Genomic DNA, 25140 nt, shown 5'->3' on the forward strand with positions numbered 1-25140 from the left:
AACGATATAATCGTTGACACATCTGTTTAAATCAGCAAACTGTTGAGACAGTTTAATTATAACGAGGTGAAATGTGAAATAAAAACTAATTTAAAACATATCTCATTGCTACATGATATCAATGTAAACTGCCCATAGCGCTTAATGATTGCTCGGTCTCTGATTAACGAGACTAATCATTTTATAATAATCATAATTCAAGTTTTAGTTTCTGCTGATCATCTATAAAAAAAACTCTAACGCTGCAACACTCCTCGGATAGTTGGCAGTTATGCTTTTTTATGGCCCCGTTACCAGGGTCGTAACCCGAGAGATTTCTTTTTTAGAGGGTTTTCGGATTTTGCATCTCGGAAGGGGGAGGAGTTCTTGGCGCAGATTTTATCTCTTACTTTCGGAATCTCTCAAGTTTCTTCTTATCTTCTGTTATTTTCTTGACTTTTCTGGATTTTATTTTACTTTTACAGAGTTGAGACCAGTAGCATGAGCAACATAACGCCCTTTTCTAGCCCAGGCCCGAGGAATGTACGAAAAAACCAAGGAATAGAACAGAACAGAGAATTTTGGCCAAAGGCCAAGCGCTGGGACCTATGAGGTCATTCCGCGCCGAAACGGAAATTGACACTAAGAAGGGTTGAAACGTGTAACAGGAGGAAACATCGCGGTTGCAACATGAATCAATCGTTAGGAGAGGGTGGAAAGTAAGATGGCAGAAAGAGAATACGAACGGAGGTACAATAAAAGAAATGAAAATGGCTGCATCTAGGGCCCGAAGAGACGCTGCAAAGAACCTTAAGTAATGCCTACAGTACACCGCATGGGGTGCGCTGACTGCACTACCCACCTACAGGGGAAAAACCAGGGAGGTATGGAAGGAGGGTGGGGAGAGATAGACCTTTTTGCCTCTGGAAGAATGACAGGTTGTAAGTCAGGGGAAAAAAAATAGAAGGAACAGTTCCAAAGCTTAGCAGAAGCAGGAAAGAACCTTGAGCTCAACTGAGCAGTAACTGCTTTGTATGATCATCATTATTATCCAGGTTCATATCTGGAGGCATTCCTATCAGTCCTGATCCGGTTTATCAGAGAGATTAAACAGAAATTTTAGTTTTCAGGCCTAAATCGCTGTTAGTCGTCATACCTGCTTTTGAATAATCTTGTCTTCATTTCTTCATGAATGTCTACAAGTTTTTACACCATTATTAGTTCGTGGGGCAACTTACTGGATGGTTATAAGTCAGTTTTCCAGTAACTTTCCTCTTACATTGGACTCGTCAATGTCATATGGCGCTGAAAACCTCAGAGATTCCATTGTACGAACTTTCTGATATTTTCTCGAAGCCCCGGATGTATTAAATGAAGACGGAGAGAGAGAGAGAGAGAGAGAGAGAGAGAGAGAGAGAGAGAGAGACCTTTGGTGTCACTTAGCCATTATCGCCTTTCCAATTTTCTCCCTCCTTTACCGTGAAAGGATATCTCCGAGATGACCTTATGCACATCCTGATCCGGGACTGAACAATCTCTCTCTCTCTCTCTCTCCTTCTCTTTCTTTCTTTCTCTCTCTCTCTCTCTCTCTTTCTATGGCTCTCGTGACGCAGTGGAAACTTTCAAGGACCAAAACTGTGTGATGGTTCTGTCAAGTTCTGCGATCATAATAAACCTACTTGTTATTATTTGAATAAACCGTCCTCGTAACAGCACGGGCTCTTGCTCGCACGAGCAGACCGTAACCCGATAGGCACATGCTTCTCTCCATTTATTACGTGAAAAGCATCACTCCTCGGGTTGCTCTGTCAGGCGATTAATCTTCTTTCTATCTGCCGCCTAATTCTGGAATTCTCTTTCTGCTTTTGTTTTCTTCTAATAATATTCCGTCCTCTGAGAGGAGGAGGGTCTATAGATTCAATAGGGTTCAACCTCTCAGTCCTACCGTTCAACTCATTCTCCCTCTATTCCGTCTTTTTCGAACCTGGACTAGGTACGGGCATCGAGTTGTCATACTCTGAAGAATTCCTCGGTGAGGTAATTCCTCTTCTCCCGAGATGAAATCAATCATCAGCTCTCTAAATTACCTTCTTCATTGGTTTTAGAGTGTTTGAACATTCTCCCTCCCTCTCCGGGTGCAGTTTATAATAGATTTCGAAGAATTAAGGTACATCTGAAAATTCTTTCCCACTCTGTTAGTGTATACGTGTTTTTTGTGTGAAAGTAAAAGCTAAGTTTTAGCTCGGTAAATAATGACCTTGAATAATTCCTTTCTTTCCTTTCCATTCACTCATAGCTTCCTCTTCCCTTATACTTCCCTCACAAATCCCCGCTTCCTTATACTTCCCTTCCTTCTCCCAATTCCTTTATATTCTCCTCCCCCCCACCCCACCATAATCTTATATATAATTTCCTTCCCAACTCCTTATTTTTTATACTTCTTCGCCATCTCCCCTTTTCTTGCCTTTTCACTTCCCCTTACCTTACCTCGTTCCCTTTATCAACCCTTGCACGCCCTCAGTCTGTATATTTCCTTAACTCCCCTATACTTCACTCAGTACCACACACTCCCTTATATTTACCTTCTCTTACCCCTTGCCTTATCCCTCTAAAAACATCATGCGTTTCCTTTGCCTTAATTCCTTCTGCACTTTCCCTTCTCCATCCCTCCCTACCTCCCATCCCTCCGGGACCTCCGAGCGATTCTTCGGAGTGGAAGAGACTGAAATATTCTTCAGAGATTCCTTTATTAGGTCCCCGCTTCCATTTTCATGAAAGGCTTCTAACTTTGCCAACAAAGGGTGCCCTAGCTGCATGAATAGAGGGGGGCTTCAAAGACTTCCTAGTTCACCCAAGGGGAAAAAAAGTTTAATAAAACTGGCCGGTGGTCCTACAGTACTAGTCACAACCTCAGGTGACAGTCTGCTCTGAGATGAGATCGCCCGTGGTCTTGAACCCAATACTGTAGTTCCAGGTTCCAACAACTGGATCTAGATTGGTTATTGCGTGAGGCAAACTGATTCACGTAGTTCATGTTTCCACCAGCTTGATATAGTTTGGTTACTATTAAAGATAAATAGATTATGCAGTCTATGTTATACCTCTGAGTAGTTTAAATATTTCTGACATCTTAAATTCACGATTTTCTGGAAAGTGCAAATTCAGGTCCTCTAGTCTCCTTTTGACATTCAAGGCGTCTGATTAATGGTTAGATCTGCTTGATCGCTTCTGAGGTGTCGCTAAGAATTGGATAGCAAACTCGAATAGCAACTGGCATAAGACAACAAGAGAGAGTTAACAACGATAGTGAAAAAGAGTGCTTAATTCCCTTGTTTTCTTTAGTCTTGATCACAGAGAGAGAGAGAGAGAGAGAGAGAGAGAGAGAGAGAGAGAGAGAGTTTAACCAATTATCTCCCAAATAATGTTCAACGTACATCCAAGATAATCCTCTTCCTGTCCCCAAAAAAAAAGAGTCATGGTTAAGAAACTTATGCAACTCAGTGTCGAAGACCATAAAACATTCATCTTCCTGTAAGAGCCAAAGCTAACGAAGGCCCGCTGAGACTAATAAACAAATGGAGCTTCGGATATTTATGGGCCATTCCGGGCGGTGGTCTCTGCCTCTGCACGTTTTCAAACGCTTCTCCTTTCTTATTCATCATGGATGTCGTTGGGAGTGATGAATGTTGCTATAACACTGAAGGGATGAATATTTATTATGCGCCTTTTTACCTAAGTTTATAAAAAAAGGGATTATATGTGATTTTGCTATAAATTTTATTTTGTTATTTGCGTGTATTTTTTTTATTATTTTTTATTCATGCATTTTTAAAAGGGAAATTTTGATTACATTAACCATTATGTTTCAAATAATTTGTCCGGATTATTTTTAACAACGGAATGTTACTTGAGATTTAAAGGGAAAGATGAATGACTTACCTCTTTTTTGTATAAGCTGTTATTAATTCATGTGTCCGTTTTGAATTAATCTATCTGCAAATTTATCACCGCAATAAACATCAACATTTTACTTAATCTATTTCATCATTTACTAATAAATTTCTTTATCTCTTCTTATATTCATATCATCATTATTGGAGAAAATCTACAACTGTGCGCGAGTAAACAAACAAATTAGCAAAAACAGTCAAAACCAGTAACTATGAACGTGGGAGCTTCCGAAAACCTTATCAGCCTCCTTCTTCAACTAAACATTTTTACTTGTAACTGGGTACTTCCAAGAGCCTGTTTAACACCTAACTTCAACCAGAAATTGTTTAAGGTCGCATCTTCAACCAAAAATTTTGCTTGAAGCTCGGAAGTGAGCTGGCTCTTGAAACGCCGAAACTGTACTACCTATAATTAGACATCTGCATCTTATCTCCTTGCAGGTACAAGCCTGTGAGTTATTTCCATAGATATCTGCATCTTATCTCCTTGCAGGTACAAGCCTGTGAGTTATTTCCATAGACATCTGTATCTTATCTCCTTGCAGGTACAAGCCTGTGAGTTATTTCCATAGATATCTGCATCTTATCTCATTGCAGGTACAAGCCTGTGAGTTATTTTCATAGACATCTGCATCTTATCTCATTGCAGGTACAAGCCTGTGAGTTATTTCCGTAGACATCTGCATCTTATCTCATTGCAGGTACAAGCCTGTGAGTTATTTCCATAGATATCTGCATCTTATCTCATTGCAGGTACAAGCCTGTGAGTTATTTCCGTAGACATCTGCATCTTATCTCATTGCAGGTACAAGCCTGTGAGTTATTTCCATAGACATCTGCATCTTATCTCATTGCAGGTACAAGCCTGTGAGTTATTTCCGTAGACATCTGCATCTTATCTCATTGCAGGTACAAGCCTGTGAGTTATTTCCATAGACATCTGCATCTTATCTCCTTGCAGGTACAAGCCTGTGAGTTATTTCCGTAGACATCTGCATCTTATCTCATTGCAGGTACAAGCCTGTGAGTTATTTCCACAGACATCTGCATCTTATCTCATTGCAAGTACACACCTGCGAGTTATTTCCACGAGTTTTTACGATATTGTGAAATTTTTTTTGCATGTTTTTCGTTAAAATTCACAGGGCTTGTGATCTCGAATTAACTCAGGCAACTTAGAACATATAGCATCAAAATCTGAAACACAGTTGGACAACAAAGGGGGCATAAAACTCTGCAGTACCAGCTGTCACTGCAAAGACTCTTACAAGAGAAACAAAACGCACCGGTCCAACTAAAGGTGTAGCAAAATTGGCCTCAAATTTTTGTTACAACACCTCGAGTTGATTGGCAGTGCTCCTGTATCTAGCAACTTCAGCTTTCCAAAGCTTTATCATTACCACTATGAAACAAAGTAGTAAATAAAGAAACTCTGCCAAACACGATGATTCGCCCCCAGCCCCCCGAGGTAAAAATGTGTTCTCGCGCCATCACCCCTCAGAAAAAAAGTAATGAGTAAACGGAATTATCAGATAGACTTCACCCGTGTTGAAAACGAACTTCAAAAATGAAAACAACAGAAGTAAAACCAAAAAGAGAGTTCTCAGCATGGGATCACGTCTTGATAAATGATAAAAATTGAACTTATAGATAAGAAACATTTCTTTATAATTACCATTATTGCCACTGACCATGGAAATAACAGTGACCTGTAAGACAAGTATATAAAAAATGTAACCTCGTTAGTCTTCAATCTTTACCTATGAAATATCTTTATCCATTTATTCTTTGCTAAGTGACAAAACCTTGAAGGTCTAGCGATCCCATTCCATAACAAGTTCGAGATACTTACACAAAAGATGCGAATGAAAGGGACGCCTGGTGTAGGCCTCGGGAGTCTCTGGCCAACCAACAGAGGCGCCAGTACCCGCCGTAAATAGAATCAGCGAGTGAAAACGCAAAAAGATAATTATGAAAAGGTTGAATTATAGCAAAATGACTGTCGAATAAAAGTAAACAAAAAAGTAGAAAGCGAGTTAATCACGAATAAAAGTAGACTGATCCAAAATGGCCGACAAAATTCGGAAGATATTCCCCTCTAATCTTCTTCCTTAGCCTCCTGATCTGCGATTCATCAGTCGTGGATAATACATCAATTGTGAATCAAGGTTGATAGATCTTGATAACAGGAGACTAGGATGGAAAACTCTCGTGGACTGAATATTGAACGGGACTTGAAAAACCACTGAAATTTGTATTCCTTTTATCACACAAAGAGAGAGAGAGAGAGAGAGAGAGAGAGAGAGAGAGAGAGAGAGAGAGAGAGGATGTAATCTTGAACGAACTGAAAGCCATTGAGTTTTGTATGCCTTCTATCAGCTTGAGAGAGAGAGAGAGAGAGAGAGAGAGAGAGAGAGAGAGAGAGAGAGAGAGAGGAATAATAATAATAATAATAATAATAATAATAATACTAATAATAATGAGTATTGAAATACACAGAATAAATACAGCATTTTACATAATTTAGCTTAATTCAGATATAAAATATAACAATAACTTTATTGTAAAGCAAGGAATACAACATCGAATATGTATTTCTTTGACAGAATCTTTTCTTAAAAACATTTAAGAATGATTTAAAACTGTAACCATTTTTTATACGACAAACAAACGATTAGTAATGCAACGTACGGAATGTACTAGACATACGTAGACTCTGAAGAGCACTTGGTAAAGTAAAACAATATCCCATCCTCTAAAAATAAATATTTTACCATTATATAAAACCATTGAGAAGACTTTCGAAACATGTCACAATATCTGGTCAAGAAGTACAACTTGAAAAACGCTGGTCAACATGCTTTTGGAACCTGCTGGAATTGTTCGATATCTTTTGGAAGACAGTTTTCTTGTCAAGACTTTGAAAATGTACAGAAGGTCGTTGTTTAATTTTTGCCCATTTTAGATTCTCTATGAAGGTTTTGCACTTTTTGCAAATCCTTGTCCTGAGTTTTTCGGAAGCCCCCTTCCAGCCCCCCGAACACTGTTGAGAGAAACGAAAACTATTTACCAATGTACCTACGGCAATCATTTTTGACTCGTTTAGAATAACCTTTATTGCTCCCAACAAAATGTTAAATTCTCATTCCTTATATTCACACTTCTTCAATATATGTAAATTTAAAACACGAATGGCTGTCAGTTATTACTAACAAAAATTTTAACGCTATTGCAAGGCTTAATCTAATTTCGGCGTCCTCTTTGATTCGCCAGACATAAATATGTAAGTTCTCTTTCCACATTTATCTCCGCCTTTTGAACATCTAGGCTGCACAAGTGTACTGGAAAACGGACATGTGACATCAAGGCATTCAGACTGTTTATCAAGTTACCCTGACAACTAAAAAGAAGTGGGAATAAGGGCCACCAAACATAAGCAACTATGGTGATGATGCATTTGCTTGACGCGTCTAAATCTATTAACGCACCTTTCACATCGAGAGAGAGAGAGAGAGAGAGAGAGAGAGAGAGAGAGAGAGAGAGAGAGAGAGAGAGAGAGAGAGAGAGAGAGAGAGAATTTGTGTTCTATTACTGAAAGAGAAAGTTACTAAAAATTTCAAGTAAACTTAGCCATCCACAGTAGTTTTTTAATTCTTCCACCACCTTCATAGAGAGAGAGAGAGAGAGAGAGAGAGAGAGAGAGAGAGAGAGAGAGAGAGAGAGAGAGAGAGATTTTTCAAAAAGAACTCAAAAAGTCACTGAATCGTGCAAGCTTTCTGTTACCTAAAGCGAGAATGACTAAAAATTTCAAACCAACTCGACCATCCACAGTAGTTCTTTAATCCCTCTATCAATTCAGAGAGAGAGAGAGAGAGAGAGAGAGAGAGAAGTACCCAGAGGACGACGTGACAGCCACTTGGCTTAATCGCAAAACCCAATATCGCATCCATTGGATGCCGCGAAAGGAGCGACACCCGTGAAAAGGTGCGACTCTTCCCAATTCGCAAATATCCGGACGACCAATCAGTGGGAGGCGACGACAATTTCATCGCTGATAAAAGAATATATTTCAATACAAGTTTTCCCCCCCTCAGGGATTTTGATCTTATCTTCTTGTGCACGCGTGCGACAGCAAATGCATTCGACGAGTCCATTAACGGATACATTATATATATATATATATATATATATATATATATATATATATATATATATATATATATATATTATATATATATATATATATATATATATATATATATATATATATATATAAATATATATATAAATATATTTATATTTTATATATATATATATATATATATATATATATACCTATATATATACCTACATACACATATATATATATATATATATATATATATATATATATATATATATATATATATATAAAATGTGTGTATACACAGACACACATATATATATATATATACAGTAATTGCCATATTAATAATATTTGTCATGCAAAGATGATTTCTAAGACAGACCATGTATCAGTGGGATTCTTCTCTCTGATTCCTATTTGCTAACTTATATGTGACTGTAAATATCCCAAACTAGACATCCACGCAAATGCTTTGATAATATAAAAGTCACCATTAAGTATGAATGACAGCTTCAAGATCTACTAACTCTCATATATGAATTCTTGGTCCTTGATTTCATAGCTAAGGTGAGCTTGGGCAAATGTTTCTCATTTCAGTTGTATCTTCGTAAGAAACGGAAAGTCAGATTCTGATTTCAGTATATGTCAGCACATCAATGGTGGTAGCTGCCTGGGTGATAGAAAAGAATGCAGAGAATCCTATAAATTCAATATCATGTCTGTCAACATGATAAGGGGTATTCGTCTACTGCAGAGGTGGAAAAAAAAAGTTAAGTATATCTTAGTTTAACCAGACCACTGAGCTGATTAACAGCTCTCCTAAGGCTGGCCCGAAGGATTAGATTTATTTTTACGTGGCTAAGAACCAATTGGTTACCTAGCAACGGGACCTACAGCTTATTGTGGAATCCGAACCACATTATAGCGAGAAATGAATTTCTATCACCAGAAATAAATTCCTCTTGTTCTTCACTGGCCGGTCGGAAATCTGTCAGCAAAGAACTAGGCAAGATTTGGAAAATTTAATAACTAGTGGTTGGCCAGGCCACATGACAGAAGAGTGCTCCCACTCAGATCATTGCCTGACAAGGACCAACAAGGAAGAGTTGTAATATGCCTCAGTATGAAAGCAAACCTTTGAGGAAACATGAAGGTTTAATAAAGATTCCTCGTGAGAGGAATATCAAATTGAATATTCAACTCCCACCGAGGCAGGGCACATATGAGCAATAGTTTCCGTACAGGATGTAATGTATCCAACCCAGAACTGTCTGATATTAGGAATCATGTGAAATTTTCCAAAAATAATATAATTTGTAAGGATTTCAAGATTTTATCAAGTCCATTTGAACACCACCTTCCAATATTAGAATGTCTAGCTATAAAGAGACTAGTTCCCACCTTAAACAACCACTCATCATCTGTTCCCTTGTACATAGCTTAAACCACGCCCTTCTTCTTGTTTACTTTCGGTGCATTTTCCATACAGCAACTGAACTCCGTTGTGACAAGGTGCGTCTTTTTAACTTCTCTTAACTTTGTTTTTTTTTGTAAAATTATCTTATTTTAGTTGTTGTATCTTGCTTTGTTTTGCTTTATTCTATGTATTTTACGTGTAAAAAAATTGTTATGCTGTGTTGTTTATCAGTTTTTTATCTTTTATTTTAGCCTGATGATGAGACATTGGTCTCGAAACGTCGCAGTTAACTTAAGAATAAAGTGACTTATCTTTTATGCTCTCTCTCTCTCTCTCTCTCTCTCTATATATATATATATATATATAAATAATTTATATATATATTATGGATCATGTCAAGATTAGCGAACCCAACATATCCGTGTCAAGAATAGCGAACCCAATGATCGCCATGTAAAGAATGGCCAACCCTTTCCGGTCCGAACTCCAATTCCACATGAGGGCTAGTGCTAAACACGGCGAAACAGTGTGATTCATCTACACTGTTTCGCCGTGTTTAGTACTAGCCCCTGGGGGGGTAAAATGTATTTCTCTTTGTTTAGTACTAGCCCCTGGGGGGATCAAATGTCTGGTACCGAAACGTTTACGTCTAGAACAGCGAACCCGATTATTCCCATGTAAAGAATAACGAACCCAATAATCTTCTTGTAAAGAATAGCGAACCCTGCTGCGAGTATGGGTTCGTTAATCTTGACATAATGTTTACATGAGCGTTAATAGGCTCAATGTGGACAACTACAAAATGTGAATAAGGAAATAGTGCTATGCTTAGCCTATGCTAAGTTACCCTAGAGCAACCTTGCCGTATTCCAAGCTTATCCTATGAAAACTAAAACTAAGTCAGTGAACACTACAGAATTTACTGAAGTAAGAACAGCATAACATAGCAGTGCAAAATAAGTCTAAAGAAATATTTTACATGAAATGCACCCATATGTATAGTACCCTCATTGTAACATGAATGCCAGTCTAATCTAAAACAACAATGATTTGCTGCTTTGCTGTTCAGAGTCTTTTATTTTCCTTTTCCTAAACAATGTCCTGCAATGTTATCTTTGGCAGTCTATACTTTGCAACACGCAACTGAGACCGCAAACCCATCCCCATCAAGAGACTGAGAATCTCCAGTTTGGTCTTCAGGGGGTAAGACCACTTTCGCTTCTGAGCAGGCAGTAATGTCAAAGCACACGCAAAATCACCACAGGCAAAGCATAAGCTCTAAAAAAAAAAAAAAAAAAAAAAAAAAAAAAAAAAAAGCATAGGGCGCACTACAGATTGCATCTCGCCAGCATTAAGTATATACACTTTCAGAGGAGGAAGAGCCGTGGGCTTGGGTGTAAGTCAGAGCACAAGCTTCCCTCCACCCAGCCAAAGTCCCTGGACTTTGAATCCTTTCTCTCTCAAAGTTCCCTCAACATCAGTGAACCAATCAGCACTAGGCATTCATATTGAGCCAATTAGTATAGTTACTGTACTGAGAGAGTTTGCCTGGATGAACAGAGATTAACAGAATATTATTTTCACTCCCACTTCAAAAAGTCTACACTCTACGTTCGATCTTAAGTCATCCGCACAGTCTACAATTTTATCCGCACTTTCGGGAATTTGTAAAGTTGGATGCGCATACTCGTTTGCACCAAGTGAGGGTAAGTGGATAAGAGCGGATTACTGTATGTATATATTATAAACGCATATTTATGCACTGAAACTCATATAATATCATTAGGCGTGCATCCTCTTTCGCATATAATGAAGACAAAGGCTTAACTTAAAAAAAGTCCTTCTTAAGATGGGGAAATCAAGGAAAAGTCCTTTACAATGATGGTAAACTAACTGCATCCTTCACATATTTTATAAAGGTTTTGAATGCCACCAAAAAAAAAAAAAATCTTCCATTGCAGTTTTATAAACCGACTCCATACATACGACAGCGAAAGCCTTGTCGATTCCACTTGGTTGTTTTGTGCCCTCCAGAGAATTTTGCAATATGCAGCAAGATTTATAACTTCACCGGAAAAAGTATTTTTCACGCAGAGGCAAAGAGGAAGGCGCGAATATTGCATCTCATAGAAACTTAAGAGAGAGAGAGAGAGAGAGAGAGAGAGAGAGAGAGAGAGAGAGAGAGAGAGAGAGAGAGAGAGAGAGAGAGAAATTCAGTCGTTTTAAATATCTTGGCTGTTTTAGGTCGCAAGAGACGGGATGAAAGTTCCGGGAAAATAGCGACGGAACTATGACGGCCAAAGGGGTTGTTTGACATTAAAGTGAGAGGGAATTACGCCTGTGTTCAAAAGAGAGAGAGAGAGAGAGAGAGAGAGAGAGAGAGAGAGAGAGAGAGAGAGAGAGACGTTCGCAGTGAACTATTTTCGGAATAAGCCGTTGCGTGGAAAAGTCTGAGAAAGAGAGAGAGAGAGAGAGAGAGAGAGAGAGAGAGAGAGAGAGAGAGAGAGAGAGAGAGGATATGTTCGCAGTGAAATATTTCGGAATAGGCTGTTACTGCGTAAAAAGTCTGGAAAATGGAGAGAGAGAGAGAGAGAGAGAGAGAGAGAGAGAGAGAGAGAGAGAGAGAGAAAGAGAGAGAGAGAGAGCAGACGTTATCAATATAATCTCAACGCTGGCTTTTCATCATGGTTTTCTGTAAAACGAAAAGATGAAAAGCAAGAAAAAATACTTCCTACATCTAGAGTTGGATCACAGAGTGAATTGAACTACCCTTTGTGGAGAGAGACGTAACCCTTTTCCCAGGGTACTCTAATTGCATTGCCTTTTCAACGCGTGTTTTGTTCACAGCATATTTCATAAACTTTCAAGATACAGTATGTAATGTAGATTCTTAGCCTAAGGCAAAAGGCTACTCAATAAAATCTTACTGTTGTCTTACTCAAACATCAAGCGTATATATTCACTTTGTTCTGTTTTCTGTACAGCCTTCCACAGGGATGATTCTCCCTCTGGCGGGCCCATGAACGTTTTCAAAATAAGGTGCTTCTTATTGTAACTGTCTTTTAGTGTTTTCTCGTCAGTATCGTAGCTCCTGCAGAATAGGCGAGTCTTTAGTTCCTTTTTAAATTTGCTTTCTTCTTGTGTGCTCTTCACTTCTGGCCGTATCTTGTTGTACAGTCTTGGTGCACAATGTACAAATGCTCTCTTGCCTGACTTACAGTTTGTTCTAGGTTCAAAAACCCTATATGCTTCACTTGCACGTCTGATTACAATATTCATTTCAGGTCTAGAGAAGCTTAAGCAGTTTCTCAGGTATGTTGGTTCACCATATTTTAGTGTTTTAAAGACTGTAAGAAGTCTTTTATATTCTATTCTTCCTTTCACTGGGAGCTAATGTAGCTCAATTAGTGCTGCTGTTATTCTATCACTGGAATGTAGTCCTTTTATTAACCTGGTGGCTCTGTTTTGTACTCCTTGCAATTTTCTTAGTAGGTAGTTAGGGAGACCGTAGTATATAACACTGCAGTAGTCAAGCCTCGAAAGTATTTGGTTGCAAATTGCTGTTTTCAGAATATCTTCGTTTAGGCATTTTCTAATAAATGCAATGTTTCTAATATGATAGTTACAGGTTTTTATAATATGCAATATATGGTTCTTAATAGACAGTTTATCAATAAATACTCCTAAGTTCCTCACTGCTGCTACAATATTTATTGTTGACGAACCAATAGTTATTCTTTTGAATTGTTCGCACTTTCGTAGTGCGCTGTCAGATCCAAATAGCATACATTCTCAGTTTTGTCTTCATTAAGTTTCAATTTCTTCGCCGACATCCTTTTTTTTTATATCTTTCATTATTGCATCAATTTTACTAATGGCGTCTTCTACCGTTTCGACAGGAAAGTAGAACTAAGTATCATCAGCATACAGTTTATACTTAACCTTGTGCTTATTTAGAATTCTAGATAGTTCAGTTGTGTAAATGCCAAATAGCAGTGGACCCAGAACGCTGCCTTGGGGCATTCTTTTTGTTAGGCCTTTCGTTTCTGATTTCACATTTGATATAAACACTGTAACTTTCCTGTTTTCAAAGTAGCTTTTGACCATCGTGTACGTCATCTTCGATGCCTACTGCTCGCAGGTCTTCAAGCAGCAGATTGTGGTCAACTGTATCAAATGCTGCACTTAGGTCAAGCATAACCAGGATGCCACATTTTCCATTTGCTATAATTTCTACCATGTCATTTATAATTGCACACAATGTAGTCTCTGTTGAGTGGTTTTTTCTGTACGCTGACTGATTATAAAGTTGAGCTGTTTCAAGTGTTTCCACGTTTGTCTGTAAACTTCCATTTCTATAAGTTTTGATAAGTACCATAGGTTCGATATTGGTCTATAGAAGCTTAGTTTTTCTTTATCGCCTTTTCCTTTATAGGCCGACTTTATACAAGCAAGCTTTTCACTGTTTGGGAAGGATGCCTGTGCTAGACTCATTTTAACGATATCAAAATATAGTTCCCGCAATTGATCCAAGTTTTTTACCTCTTTTAAATCACTTATGGGAAACGGGTCATTTTCACAGCAGCTGTTTTTTTTTTTTTACTTTTCTCATCGTTTTTTCAGTCATTCATATTCAGTTCTTTAAACTTACTGGATTTGCTATTTCTCACTGTGATCACCGGGAGATCAGGAGGGACCTCCTTATCTAAACTATGACAGATTCTTTCAATTTTTTCTTCAAAGTAGTTCACAAAGTAATCGGCCAGGTTTTTGTAGTCACTAGTTACATCAGGTGAAACTCTTTCTCTCCGAGTCCCAATATTCCGGCTAAACTGTCATGGATTTTTTGGGGATTTTTCTCTACACTAAACATTTTATTGTAATATATTTTCTTGGTTTTCATAATCAAGTAGTTGTCCTGATTTCTGGCTGTTTTATACAGTGACCAATTTTCACTGCTTCTTGGTTCTCTCGATCTTTTCCATAGATCTTCCATTTTTCTTTTCTTTTTCTTAGCTTCTCGTCATGCACTGGTAAACTATTTGGCATTTCCTTTAACTATTATTTTCCTTGTTACTTCTGGACATTTATCGTTGTAGCTTGGCGCCAATATACTTTTGCTACAGAATGTAAAACAGCTTACACACCCACACACACATATACATATAATATATACATATATATATATGTGTATATAAAATATATGTGTGTATGTATGTATATATATATATATATATATATATATATATATATATATATATATATATATATATATATATATATATATATATATATATATATATATATATATATATATATATATGATAATAAGTTCGTCGTCCCGTGGGCTCGAACCAGCGAAGGACAAGAACTCAGGTCTACAGTGGACGCATTTAACCCACGCGGCCAGCAAGTGAGGTATAAGTGGATATCGCCTCCCATATACAAATCGCCCGTCGAACTCAGGTGTTTGTATTTAGAGACGATGTCCACCCACCTCTGCCATGCTAACCGTGTATATATATATATATAACTTCCCCTCTACCGTATCATTAGACATGATGATAATCACAAATATCAATTTTTGTAAAACCAAAAGGGGGAGAAAATATGTTTATGATATCATCCCTCTTCGAACAAACACGCTGACATGAAAATACCACATCGATACGATGGGGGGGATGTTAAGTCATTACAATTAATGTCCCTGATTTCTGCAAAACCTATAAAAATGGGGACATATTGGAAATGCCAGAGATTTATTAAACGTTTCGCAAATATAAAATATGAAATATGCCCTTTAAGCCTCAAATCTAAAATCAACGTACTGGAAATTGGTTTCTGTTATCATACGTTTTTCTGTTTAAAATAAAAAAAATCTGCATTACAGTGTTGTCTCTCCTAATGAGGCTTTACTTTTACATAAATAAATACATTATTAATTCCATGCCTCTGAGAGATACGTTATCAGCCGTGAAAAAAATCGTGTACAATAAAAATTAAACAATAGAAATGAAAGAAAATTAAATAAAAAATCAACATCGGTCTGTCTAGATGTGGGAAAACTTCATAAAAAAAGGGTTCGTGCAAACGGAGTGGGGATATTAATGGTGGAAGATTCCCTACTTTAGGAATCAACAACGAAAACTGAACGCAGATACCAAATTTCAATTTCCTTACACACACACACACACACACACACAGAGAGAGAGAGAGAGAGAGAGAGAGAGAGAGAGAGAGAGAATGAATCTGAAGCGCAATACCTTAAGCATTTTATTCTAGGATATACTGTATACAAGTGTGTGTGTGTGTGTGTGTGTGTGTATGAGAGAGAGAGAGAGAGAGAGAGAGAGAGAGAGAGAGAGAGAGAGAGAGAGAGAGAGAAGCTGAAGCGCAATACATTAAGCATTTTATTCTAGGATACACTGTATACAAGTGTGGTTGTGAGAGAGAGAGAGAGAGAGAGAGAGAGAGAGAGAGAGAGAGAGAGAGAGAGAGAGAGAGAGAGAGAGAGAGAGAGAATTTTCAAATAGGTCACCAACAAAGCCAGAATTCTTCCCCCGTTCGCCTTGTAATTATGAAACCCAATAAATTCGCCTGATGAGGTACCAGGTTCAGCAGTGATATGCGGGGGGCAGGTATTTCAAAGGGGAATTTCATTACCTGGCCGAATGTTTAAGGCCCCAGGGTCATTACGATATTTCTCTCTCTCTCGAGTAAAACTGAGAGGAAGAAGAAGAAGAAGAAGAAGAAGAAGAAGAAGAAGAAGAGGGAGAAGAAGGAAAAGAAGAAGAAAACAAATCAAGTGGAGCAAGGAGCTATAAAAGTTTTATTTCCCTGAACCTAATTAAGCTTTGTGAATTACCTGTATGCAGAGTTTTTGAGACCCGGCTCTTTCTTAGCTTGAGGGGGTCATTTCTTATGAGCAATGTTGAGAAGGTGATCCGTAATTAGCATGTTTTCTGCAATCTAAGTAATGAAGGGTTGCAAGAACGCTGTTGAAAGTATTTTTGATCGTGAGCAGTGGGAACATACACTTGTGCATTTATTTATGCACGTATGAAGCAGTGAAAACACACACGCACATAATTTTATATATATATATATATATATATATATATATATATATATATATATATATATATATATATATATATATATATATATATATATATATATATATATATATATATTCTCACGCATCTAGAAAATTCAGCTCTCCAGTCCGTTAGCTAGAAGTCAAATTTCATAGCGGCTGGAGGAGACTCCCACTAGGGGTGACAGAATGTAGTCGTCCTACCCCACTATCGTACGATATTGGGGGACAGAAAGCCATTAGCGCACAAGGACAGGTCATGTTAGTAACTGGGCCACTAGGCTGACCCTTAGTTAGTCATAACTATAAGACCTATTTCCCTTTGACCTTTGCGCTGGCTGTTATTTGCTTCTTTCAGATGTATCGCTGTCCTGTGCCCGCTGCTCGAATCGAGAGGGCGTCTCTGTGTCTGGTCTCAATCTCATTCTGTGCCCAAACTCCGAAGTGCAAGGTCGCTTCTTTGTCCTAATCCCTACGTGTTGGGACTTCTGCAGCCTGAATCCATCTTTTGCAAGAGATCTCCATGCAAAGATGCAATAAGAATCCCGTTATCTGGCTCTTTGCGTTCTGCCCCTGCCTTTATAAAACATTGCCTTAGAAGACTCTTCTGCAACCTACAATACAGTCTGCAAGGGCCACATGCTAGGCCCCTCAAGCGTGAATGTTGTGCTAATGTAAAATCATTTTATCAGCCAGTCTTAAGCAGTTTATAAGATTCGTGTCAAACTTTCATTTATTTGCTAACTGTAGTTAGACTTTTTATGGCACGTTGCATGTGCCTTGATTACTGAACTGCCAGCCTGTTCACATTAATCTCTAGTTACAAATCTGTAAATAAATCAATTTAATCTAACCGACTGGTTTGAAGGGCGACCTTTCCATTTTCTTTGAATAGATGTAATTTCAAGGTAAGTCATGCTATTCTGAGATCTAGGTGTTGGCCCCTAAGGCAAATTACATTCAAAATTCAATTCAACTCTTCCAACCGGACTCAGAACATAACAATATATATATATATATATATATATATATATATATATATATATATATATATATATACTGTATATATATATATATATATATATATATATATATATATATATATTATATATATATATACATATATGTATGTATGCAAGCAATTATTCATGGATGTGTTGAGTTTACACAGCCAGCAATACTATTTTTTTTTTGCGTCCTATTTTCCATTTGCTTCCTTTATTTCTTTCCCTTAATGTTTCCTGCCAGACAAAACTGTCCATACTCTTCCCATTTTAACACATTCCTCCAAAAATCGAAGGTTTCTACGGACAACTGTTTTGAAAGATTTCCTAATCGCGTCTATTCTTTCTAAAATTTCTTAATTTGTTACTGTCACCTCCACACCCGCATTTCTCCGTCAACATTTCAAATCCAGATAGCAAAACTGGCAAAGGTAAGGTAATAATTTCCTACTTCCCAATATACTGTCCATCAAATGCTCTTTGTGCTTCCCTTGGACGCTTGCGGAAAGGGCTTACACGCCTAACACACAGTTTTTTGATGGCTGGTAGCACCTGGTACCAGTCAAACTGCGATGCTTTGACCATGAGGTACTCGTGGACTGATTGTTTCCCTTTGAGGCTGACTGGGGATGGCAGGTACATCCTCGTCAAGATTCTCTGGGAAAATTCAAATTACAACTGGATTTTGTTGTTGTAGAAGCCACCTTCTACAACAAAGCTGAGCTTCAGAATTTCGCACTGATCATATATTACTCTCAGTTTTACACTAGACTTTCAGCAATTATGTTGAAGAATTTCAACTTGTACCCTCTAAAGTTTTATCTGACTAATGACACAGGCTGTTATGATGTCAGACAACACCTAATAAAGAGAATCAGAATCCCTCCCTCATGCAATCTTATTTGCTTCAACCTTCCTATTATTACTCTCAAAATAACTCTCGAGATGGCAACACTGCAAGTGCCCCCTTTTTAGGTGTGATCAAAAGCTCAGGTATAATTTGCTTTATTCCCCAGCGGCCCATAAATCTATCTTTTATTTCCCCTAAGAATTTCTCAACTCTGTCTTTCATTATTATTGGTCCCTCCAATCATGCAGTAATAATGCAATGCTTCTTATTTTTCTCATCTTCAAGGATTTCTGTTGAATACTATCTCCAACACTTCCACCTCCACAGCCACAGATCCACGAGCCATCATTGATAAGTGAACCTTTTTCCATTTCTTTTTTTCCTCTTGTACAGCATTTTCTCTTAGTTTATACACCTATTAGCATGATTTTTTTTATGTCTTATCTTTTCACAACTTGTTCATCCACATTTCCCTTGCTTCACTGCAGGTATTTGTGTGTCTTGCATTTCACTTCAACTACACCCTTATAAGACCACCTGCTGATCCCAGGAAAGAGAATGTTCTCAGTCATCCCCCGTCCCCGGCGACTTTCTCTTAACTCAAGAGTATCACCAGCAGCCTCTCCTACTGCTTTCTCTTTTACACTGCACTCGTCTTCAACACACACACACACACACACACACGCACTTGTATGAATTTTTGTTGCTTATACACGCATAACTTTTTTACATTCACAAATATTATGCCCCAAATGTCATTAAACACGTACACAAATACACACACACACACATATATATAGTAAACCCCCGTATTTGCGTTCTCACGATTCGCGGATTTGTCTATGGAACATATATACACATTATTCGCGGAAAATTCGCCCATTCGCGGTATTTTTCACTGAGAAATATTCACTAATTACTGTATTTTCTTATCATTTTCATGACTGAATGTGCTTTTTGGGATAAAGTTATTATAATACTCAGGTATAAGCATTTTTTAATTTTTTTTTTAGTGTTTGAACTATCACAATAGGCAGTTCAAAATGTTTTTAATAGGGGTTTTGAGTATTCGCGGATTTTAGCTATTTGCGGGGGGGGGTTGGGGGGAGGGGATGTTGGGTACACATCCCCCGCGAATAGGGGCTTACTATATATATATATATATATATATATATATATATATATATATATATAAATGTATAAATTTTTCACAAAGATTTCCTTCTCTTACAGAGAGAGAGAGAGAGAGAGAGAGAGAGAGAGAGAGAGAGAGAGAGAGAGAGAGAGAGAGAACCATAACAACTCAGAGCCACATGAAATTGAGCCGTTCATGGACTCCCCGCCCCCCTCTGAGCTTCAAAGGCGAAGCGAAGCGGAACAACGCCAGGTTCCTCATAATTTCAAGATAAATCCTGCCATCTCCGATAGTCGAAATGAGAAAGGAACCACTCGACTGGAAGAGAAAAATAGAGCCTCTGAAAACACCAGAAGTGAGAAATGCGCAGATGAGCCGGGAATTAATTAGGTTTGGGGTGTTCACGACCGATATTACCTGTCTATCTATCTATCTATCTATCCATCAGTCTGTCTGTCTATTAGACCTCTGCATTAACTGAAGGTCTTATTTAATTTTTTATCTTTTTAATACTTTCCACTGGGTTTCTCTTAGGTGAAATGTATTTGGACCTTCGCAAGTAACTCAAAGTTAGGAATAAGCGACTGATGATTAAAAATATGCTAAATATTTCGTTATGGAAACATAATACTCACTGCTTACATAAACTGTTTCATGAAAAAACGCAACTGGATAATAAAGGTCGATAACATCGCTAATCAGATTAAAGTAAAAAAAAAAATATTTTTGGAAAAGAATACCCATTATACGTAATTTTAAAAATTTATGTCAGGATCCAAATTATGTCAGAAATTGAAATCATACATGAATCAAATGACGCTACTCCATCTAAATTTCCAAGCTGATATAGAAAAAAGATAAGCATTGGAAATTGTTTATTAAATGAGGATATTTAGAAAATGAAACGAACTAATACCTACGCCAGATTAATGTTTCTTCGGCGCAATCTAGTTTTCTGTGCAGCCGCTACAGCGTACAATCAAGGCCACCGAAAATAGATCGAACTTTCGGTGGTCTCGGTATAATGCTGTATGAGCCACGGCCCATGAAACTTTAACCACGGCCCGGTGGTGGCCTATTCTATATCGTTACCTGAAGCACGATTTGGTATGTTTGATGACTGTAGGGTGGATGGTCAACATACTAATTTGCAGCCCTCTAGCCTCAGTAGTTTTTAAGATCTGAGGCCGGACAGATCTTTTTTACAAAAAACTAAAAGCTGCTTGTGGCCACAACGAAGACTTAATATCAAAACATGGAACTGGAATATAAAATTTAGGTCAGAGGCCAAGTGCTGGGACCTATGATGGTCATTCAGATCTGAAGGGCAGTTGAGAGTAAAAAGGGTTCAAAGGTGTAACACACAAGAGGAACAATTAGAAAGTGGAAAATAAGAGGAAGAATAATGATATGAACAGAGTTATAGTATAAGGAAATGAAAGGGGCTGCAGTTACGGGTCGAGGGGATGCTGCAACGAACCCTAAGTAATGCTTAGAGTGCGCCGCCAGAGCTGCACTGATGGCACTAACCCCTTACGGGAATCAATATATGCGATGTATGCATAACGCAATGCGGTAGGACGCAGAGTCATCAACTGAATGAATGACCGTGAACGAGTTATTAAAAGCCTTTTAGGAATTCAAATTGCAACCTCAACCCCTTAGTCGTATCAAATATCATTACTTTCATCAAAGGACGACGACAGATTCAAGAAAAATGTCTTCCAGTTAACCTTTCTCGTTTCGGAGACCGGAACCAGAAGTATCCGCTAATTACATCTTCCTTTCAACAGTTTTTTTCTCGTTTGGCCTCTCGAGAAATTATTCGCTGTGATTAATAAATCCTAAATACACGGTTGCACCACACAGCTTGCCGGCATGCGAGCCTTTCAAGGTCTGTGGCGAAACAGTGTTACGTAATCTCGGATTATTTGCTAATTCTCGAGCTTATTAATGATATTTTTCACCTTTCGTTTGCTAATTTCTATAATTAGTGGGTACGATATTATTTTCTTAAATACAGCATTTACCTACAATTATCCAACATTTCAAGTTAAAAAGCTACGGTTATGAATCAGTCATTTCTATAGACCTACTTATCTGTAATTTTTCTGGTGAGGTTTATTGTTGTAATACCAAGGGTATTTTTGTTTTTGTAAACTACGATATTTTCTAAAGATACCCTTAGTGGTTATGATACGTTGAAAAAATAATTTCTTAAAACATTCAACTGAAGTTAGTTTTTCAATGATTGTTTTCACACACTTTGTCTAACGTAGACTTTTCATATCCTTTTATCTCTGCACTTAACCATGAGACCAATAATGCACCTTATCGGGCTAATACAAAATGCATTTAAATTAACCCTACTGTTGATAATGCCTACTCTCGCTACTCAGGTTGCGTACAAAGTGTATAAAACGTAAAGCAACCATTTTCTTATGGCTATCTGATGTTTGAAATCCGTTTCACAGACGCATTACAAATATCTCTGAAAATATTCGGAGAGGGGCCACCCATTCTGCGAACTCAACCCATAAAATCGGCATTGGATAATTTTTTGAAATCCCAATAGAATCACAAATTCTGTTTCCTATTACCTCCCACTAATGAGCAACACACTCTGTGATTGTAGAAACACACACATTATATATACATATATATATATATATATATATATATATATATATATATATATATATATATATATATATATATATATATATATATATATATATATATAATACGTTATTACGTATTACGATATTTAGGTATGACTGCCCATCCCAGTTTGAAGCAAGAATTCATTTCAGGTCGATCCTGACAGTACTTCTAATTCGAGCTTACTGCGTGAATGACTCCACTGGAATCAATGCAGTTTAAATTCCCGCTCGAGCCTGCTCCCGCCGAATCGCCTTCTGCATGAACGCAACCTATGCTCAACACCGCGGGCGTCACTGCGTAATTCTGCAACTTTTTCTACTTCCTTTCCTGGTAACCTTGAACACAAGAGGGTCTCGCCCTACTAAAAATGTTGCTATTTAAGAAAAAACATATGTGTATGCATATAAAATAACTATAACAATAACCGTTCGTTTAAAGGAGTTGGAAACTTGTTTTCCTGTTCTCATCATTCCGCTGGCTATTACTCTAATTCTGCTGCCAATTTATCATTCAAGAGGTGCTCCAGAGAGCAAGAGCCCATGCTAGCGTGATTCTATTTCGTCTACCAAGGCTCCATGGAACTCCATCATCTATGCTGTGAGCACCACTTACTACTTGACACTACTTTCCTCGCAAATCTCTTCACCAGCAACTGGCCCTTTCTGATCTCCAGTCAGTCATTGCACTGATACAGACCACACTTCTCAGAGTTGATCGTTTAATACAGAAAAACATCATTAAGGCCCAGACTCAGGCTAAGTTACTTCACTTTCCTTGCGCAGCCATGTAAGTTTCGCAGGCTACGAAATAAATCTTTAAAAACTCGTTCCCACGTGTATAAGCACGTCTCATTATCATCACGTTTATAATCATACAAAAATGTGAGCAAGTTTCACTGAAAACTGAAATACCTCTGATACTGGGTGGCTATTTGTATCACTTCAAAAACAGGACAAGTATTCCCATTTGTTTTCAAAAGGAAATCTTATTCCTAAATATTTATGAAACCAATTTAAAAATGTTTGAACTGAACATTCCTTTTAGGTTATTTAATGGAAGTTTTCTAGATATCAGAGAAAACTCATAACATTTTTCCCATGGGACTTTCTAAAAGCAAAGCACATCCAATTCTGTTTCTAATGCTGACTTATTTTTAGGTTAATGCAGTACCGTCTTCCAAGAACTGATAATGGATAGGCGTTAAAGATGCGTTGGATCGTTTAAGAGCTATCTCTTAAGTACAACTTTCAAAATATAAACTGAGAATTGTAAATCTGTCCAAAAATACTGCCAAGCCGAGTTATGCGAGTTTGACATACCTAAATAACATAACCATGTAATTACAAGACTAATATACTATAACAGTCCTTATAATAGCATACCAAAGTATTTACTCATGAAGCTGCGGGGTTTAATCAACAAAGCAGCAAAATTAATAATGAATAACCCCTCGAGGACAGGGTCACTCCCAGCTTTAATTGGGCTTCAATGGCCATTTATTTAAAGAAGAAATTAATATGAAATTAATTCAAATTTACATAAAAAAGAAACAAGAATTACCACAATAATATAACTCTGAAAGCATATATACGCATGGGAGCAATGGACATGCATATATCATTGGAACCAAGATGAAACAAAGATATTGGATTATGTACTTTTGAAAACACGGCACCCACACTTTTCAGTCATCTGCCCCATGAAGTGAAAGCTGCCGAAACTTGGCGACATTTCAGAGGAAACTAAAGACTTCCTGTCCATTCTGCAACAGTTTTGACACGGAACAAATTGCTCTAGAAAGCTGTAAACTGTAACAGACAGACACGTGGGGTCCGCGTGTAGACCCCGTAAGAACCGAAAAAGGGCCTCCAAAGATGAATAAGGCTGATGATCACTCCTTGACAAGTAGGAAAGTACTCATGTTTAAGCAGCCGGGCATTTTATTTTAGTCAAATTTCAAGCAGCCGGTGGGACGGGCAACCAAAAATACCCTCCTTGCCATCCGAAAAATGAAAGGACAAGAGTAAGGGTGTGTGGGGGGGGGGGGGAGGAAGCGAAAGACCCAACTGTTAAAGGATGGACAGTTATAAGTAAAAATCAAAATGGCATCAAGGAAATTTCATATCCCATCAGAGGACATCATCATCGAAACGTACAGTCTGACAATCGTTGATTTTAGATCAAACGAAACGAATTTTCTATTCTACCATACATACACGAAAATACTCTTATTTCTACTTCTACAAAATACCATACGGTCTTACTTGTATACCATAACGTGTTACGCACAACGCCCAACCGAGAGCAAGAGATAAACTTTAAGAGTAAATGTAAACACGAGGAAGGTTATGAGAGAAAGTACACAATGGGATATGAGGCGATGAATGTCGGTAAGGAAGGCGAACGAATGGAAGCAAGGAAGGCAGCAGTGTGTAGTCATAAGATTGGGAAGAGATTTGGCTGCAGTATTTATGAAGCCAAGGTGGGAACGTGTTAGGGGATTGTTAAGCCTGACCTCGTTTATGGAAGTGAATTGTTGGTGCTGAAAGCGAAAAAAAAAAAAAATTGAGGCTGTAGGGATGAGGGGGTGATAGATAGATATGCAAAACTGATAAAATAAAGTTGGCATAGGTTAGGGATGGATCAGCCTCTTTTGAGATGATTCGGTCATGGGGAAGGATGGAGACGATAAGTCAGAGAAAAGGATGCATAATTCGAAAGTGTTAGGCGGAAGGAAAATAGAAATACCTATGGTGAAACAGGTGTTGGAAATTCTTGAAGAACCTTCCATGAAATGGCCCCAATTCACCCATTAAGTATGTGTGGCACTAGCACACACACGTATATATGTATATATATGTGCATAATATATATATATATATATATATATATATATATATATATATATATATATAATAT

At 37.8% G+C, this 25140-nt stretch overlaps 1 protein-coding gene across 1 annotated transcript in view; it reads right to left on the reverse strand.

Moving 5' to 3' along the window:
* The window catches only part of Sld5 (DNA replication complex GINS protein Sld5), a 52022-nt gene that overhangs the window by 26503 nt on the left and 379 nt on the right, over positions 1-25140 (reverse strand). The gene's annotated exons all lie outside the window — the stretch shown is intronic.

The sequence above is a fragment of the Macrobrachium rosenbergii genome, chromosome 39 (genome assembly GCF_040412425.1).
Source record: "Macrobrachium rosenbergii isolate ZJJX-2024 chromosome 39, ASM4041242v1, whole genome shotgun sequence".
In the NCBI taxonomy this organism is placed as follows: domain Eukaryota; kingdom Metazoa; phylum Arthropoda; class Malacostraca; order Decapoda; family Palaemonidae; genus Macrobrachium; species Macrobrachium rosenbergii.